General features: G+C 36.0%; 1 long non-coding RNA gene across 1 annotated transcript; it reads left to right on the top strand.

The window, feature by feature from the left end:
• The first annotated feature begins 2,943 nt into the window (after positions 1-2,943).
• Positions 2,944-4,792, top strand: LOC113114452 (uncharacterized). Its single transcript, XR_003293728.1, has 3 exons — positions 2,944-3,060; positions 3,263-3,305; positions 3,811-4,792. It is a non-coding gene; the product is annotated as an uncharacterized LOC113114452 (long non-coding RNA).
• Positions 4,793-5,438: the final 646 nt, after the last annotated feature.

The following is a 5,438-nucleotide window of genomic DNA, read 5'->3' on the forward strand; positions in this document are numbered from 1 at the left end:
TGAGCTAATTTGCTACATTATTAATTTATTTATAATTAACTTAAAAAGGAATTAATGCATACAGTGACTTGTGTGTACATTTTAATATATTTGCGGGAAGTTTGCTAATTTATTTATTTATTTTAAGGTAAAAAGAGGTATCATGCTTAGGGTAAAGCCTTATATTATGATGAAGAAAAAAAATAAAATTAAAAGGATGAAGTTCTTGAAATGAAAACCTTTAGTAATACATATATTTTATTTATTTATTTTTATTTTTATTTATTTATTTTTACGCAGAAATAAAACTTTTCTTTAACATAATACAAGTCAACATTTATTTGTCATTGACCCATAGATGGCTGTATTCAGAGTCATGGTTATGATTAAAATATTGAGAATATCCCTGATTATAATAAAAGAGCTGTTAAAATTGACAAAAACATTTGTGTTCACAGCAGCCATGCTGTGAACTGTAGTGACGAACTTACAACGTGATGATGAACATGATAAAAAAGGCAATGACAATCGCCCACTGTCTCGCTGATGAGACCTCATGATCTGCATTTGTGTCCATGACACCACACTAATCTCTTCATTAAGTTTATGGCCGGTCAGCCAGCATAACTCTTCACTGCGGCAAGCCTTTGTTGTACGAACTCAGTAGTATGTTTACTAGTCGTCCTTGTCCTGGGGCCAGTGCCAAAGTGTGTAGGAGACAACAGAGGACAGTGTGTGCTTGTAAATAACACTATTCTCTCAGCATGCTTGCATGACCGTCTTACTATATGACCACCCCCACCACACCTCAAAACATTAGCAGAGGACCCCTCTATGCCCAAGGACTCGTAACCTCTATGAACCCAGTTCACTGGAAGCTCCCTGTCCTCTCAAAGGGGGTCTGTTAGTCTCACTCAGCTTGTGTACAGCCAGCACACAGCTCGGGTTTTGTTTCTCGTGTAAATTTTGTTCTTTAGCCCTTTCCGTGAACAAGCCTCAGTTGTGTGTGGCATAGCCAAGAGAATGGCTTGGTGAAGGCAGAGGAAGAAAGAGCAGACTATGATGTACTCTGTCTTTGTATGGACTTCTGCATTCATGGGCCCATGTGACTCCAACAGCAGGGCCTTTAGTTTGGCACATCACAACACCAGCACATTGTAAATAACCAAATGAGTTTGGAAGGCTAATCGCTGGGCTTTATTTTCATTTAAGACTGTCATGCAGTAGACTTTGTCATAGTAAAATATCTGGGTGGGTGCTGGCTTGTTTTGAGCTCCAAGACCAGGGGTGATGTGCACCGTTTTTTATTTATTTATATATGTATTTATTTATTTATTTATTTTCTTTTTTTGTTTGTTTGTTGGCTCACTCAGTTGGTGGTGATGGATGGATTATGTGGATGGATGGATTGATAGAGTGAAAGGGATAAATGGATGGATGGATGGATGGGCAGAGTGGATGATGGATGAATTAGCTCACACAGTGGAAGGATGGATGGATTTTTTTGGCTCACTTTGTGGCCATGGATGGAGTATATGGATGGATGATTTAATAGAGTGGAGGGATAAATGGATGCATGGATGGATGGAGTATATGGATGGATGCATGGATGGATGGACTGACACACTGGATGGATGGATGGATGAATGGATGAAAGGATAGATTTTGTGTATTGGTTTGCTTTGTGGCCATTGATGGAGTATATGGATGGATGGATGGATGGATGGATGGATGGATGGATGGATGGATGAATTGATAGAGTGGATGGATAGATGGATGGATGGATGGATGGACAGAGTGGATGATGGATGGACTGATTGACACAGTTGATCGATGGATGGATTTTTTTATTGGCTCACTCACTTTGTGGCCATGAATAGAGTATATGAATGGATGGAATGATGAGTGGAGGGATAAATGGATGGATTGATTTATTTTTTATTTGTTTATTGGCTCACTCACTTTGTGGCCATGAATGGAGTATAAGGATGGATGGATGAATGGCATATATGGATGGATGGATGGATAGGTAGACTTGAGGGATAAATGGATGGATTAACAGAGTGAATGGATGGATGGAGTATATGGATGGACAGATTGATAGAGGAGAGATGGATGGATTGACAGACAATGGATGGATGGATGGATGGATGGACTGATGGTGTGACACAGATAGATAGATATATAATATAGTGTATTTTTAAACTAAATTTAACCCAGAGTTCGTAAGTACAGGATAAACAAAGGAGTTTTAAGCATCTCAACCTGTAATACAATTAAAAGTGATGAAATCAAAAAGCACAAGAGAGGGTCCAGGCTGCCTCGACTCGCCTGCAGCAAATATGCAGTAGCAGATTTGGGATCTGGCTTTGTTCTGCAGCTTTTTTGTCTGGCTCGCTCTGCGTGTTGTCTAAGGGCTAGTGCTGCTTTAAAACAGAAGTCCTACTGGGCTCCAATTAAGACCAGGAGAAGAATTAATGAACAAGTCCTCAAGTCAGCCTCAGCTCTCAACTGCTCTATTTATCAGACTGCTCAGGGGGACACATGGTCTCAATTCAAACACACGATTTCTGTCTTCACTAAATTAAATATGTGTAATTTATGTTTTTATAAACATAGGTGACCTTGCCATCAGCTATATAAGTTCTAGTCATTTGAATCTTTCTCATTTTTACCCCTCCTCACTTTTTTCTCTTCTTCATTGTATTGCATTTCATTTCCCAGTATGCCCATAAGCCATGTTCAGGTTTCTATGCTGACTATAAAATTGGATGGTTGGAGGGCAACTGGGAGAATAGGGATGTTCCGCAGAAACACATGCTGTACAAAGTATCGTTCAGAGAAAAGAACGTCAATAAGTGCAACTGACTTTGGTATTGTTTCTTTTTCTCCCTCCCTAGATATATTTGAATCACAGAGCAGCAAATAAGAATACATAGGTTTTTTTTTTTTTTTTTTTTCTTTTTTTTTGTCACATAAAGTTTGAAATTTTCAAATGTTGGATGTTGTTTTCCAGAATGACATGAACCAATTTGAAAGGTTTCTTGGCAGAAAATCTTGAAGAAAGAGATAAAAATTAAAGTAAGTGAATATTTACGTGATGATACTACACCTTCTTTCTTTGAAAACATTAAACACATTAAAGAGGTCATGCAATGTTGCTAAAAAGAACATTATTTTGTGTATTTGGGTTTAATTAAATATTTTTATGTGGTTTAAGGTTCAAAAAACACATTATTTTCCATAAACTGTATATTATTGTTTCGCTTTCACAATGAAACAGCATCTCCATGACATGGTGCCAGTGGCAACAGCGAGAATAAAAGGTTAAGCATTCTTTCTTTGCGTGAACATTTAGGGCGATGTTATGCAAATCTTCCCACATCGTGATGTAGACATGTGGGGGTGTGTTTAAATGAGTTGTTTGAGGAGGGCATGGAAAAGTCTTATAATACCTATAATAATACTTATAATACAATATCTTTTTTGGTTTGAGACTTTAGTGTTTGCGACTTTACAGATCTTCTTTATGCAGCTTATGAGCTTGTAACACTCCAAAGATAAAGGAAAACTTTAAATATGACCCCTTTAAATCCTCTGTGTTTGCTTGTAATTAATATTGGGACCAAAATTATTATTATGAATATCAAAGTAGTTTTATTTTTTTATTTATTTATTTATTTATTTTCCTGTTTCTACTACTACTTCTAGCATGAGAAGTGTGCATTATTTTGCATGTGCTGTTTTATGGTCCAAATGCATTTATACCTGTCCTCCTGTGTGCAAGCAAACATTATTTAAAGTCACTAACTCACACCCTTTACCTTTCAGGTTTCAGCATCCAGCCAAATTTTCCATCAGTTTACATATGCATATTGTTGTGTAAACAGAAGTAAGCAGTCCAGAGCACTCGTCCTAGAGAAGGAGTTACATAGAGACTATGATGAAAACAGAACCTATAGTTAATTTTGAACTCACAAAGGGCCCCATGGGGAACAGCGTAAATGCTACTAGCCTTTTCTCTTAGTTTTCTCATGTAGTTGTCTCTGTTATAGATTGTTTGCCATTTTGAAAAATGTGCAACCGTGTCTTTTGCCATTTTTTACATCTTTGCATAAGGTACCACCAATGCTATATATACTCAGTTGGATATGCTTATACTCACTACATGAAACTTTTGCTTTTATAAACATTTTTAGACATGTATGTAGGCAGTTTGTTTGTGTCATATTCATGCCTGTCAGCTTTAGTTGTGTGTGATTAACCTTTGTTGATCATTACTGCTTGATGCACACAAGTAAGATAATGCTACTACTTCACAAATTTACTTGTAAAAAAAAAAAAAGCAGTCACATTGTTAATGATTAATTGTATGGCAGGTGAAGTAGTACTGTATCACTGATGAAGACAGCTAGAGATGCTATTTGGTGCAGTTTACTTTCTTTATTTTTCTCTATGCTGAAATATTTTCTTTTCATCTTTCTACATTTCCCTAGAAAGCGAAAAGGTGTTGACATGCTATTCCGAAATGTTACAAATGTAAAATGATACATTAGGCAACATATGGGGATCAGTGTTTTTGAACAAATTGATTTATTGAATGATTTAGTGGCTCACTCAAAAAGACAGTCGCTTGTTTAATTTTGTTGCTTAATGAATCCATGTTTTGAACAATTTATTTGAGTGTATAAAGCAATGACTCATTCTTAAAGACAGCAACTTCTTTTGTCAATGAATAAAATATTTTTTTAACAAATCAGTTGAGTGAATGATGCAAATGATTCATAAAGACGGTCTCTCGTATCAGTAATGTTTTAATCTGTGTTTTTAAATGAATTGCCGGGGTGAATGTTCCAAAGATTCATAAACAGTCACTTATTTTATTTAACTTTTTGAATAAATTAATGTTTTTGAACTAATTAGTTGAGTGAATTAATCAGTGACTAATTATTCAACAGTCATTGCTGAATGAATCAGTGATTTTCAACAAATTGTTTGAATGAATTCTCAATGAATAATTTTGGTGAGTGATTCAATGACTCAAAAATACATAAAGAAGTCAGTATAACACAGTACCATACTAATCTTACTGTTTATGTATATTGTTTTTATACATGACTGTAAAGTTGTTTAAACGACTCAGTTCAGTGAATTTCTCAGTGATTCATTCATGAAGACAGTCACTTGTTGCCAAATACTGGCATAACAAAGTAACCAGCTGAAAGAGTTGCTGAAGAATCCCCATCAATAATGCATTGACAGTCTTGTCAGAACACAGACACACAAACTAATAGGCAAATTTAACTATACTATAATTGGCTTTTGATGTTGTGGTATGGTCAGCCCTTGCAGTGCCTTACAGTATCCTGTATACCAGTAATCCAAACCCTACCTAGTTATCCCGGAAACCACACTGCTGTTTGTGTCAAGCTGTCAGATTTCCTGGCAGTAAAGAAAAT

The sequence above is a fragment of the Carassius auratus genome, chromosome 14, assembly GCF_003368295.1.
Source record: "Carassius auratus strain Wakin chromosome 14, ASM336829v1, whole genome shotgun sequence".
Classification (NCBI taxonomy): domain Eukaryota; kingdom Metazoa; phylum Chordata; class Actinopteri; order Cypriniformes; family Cyprinidae; genus Carassius; species Carassius auratus.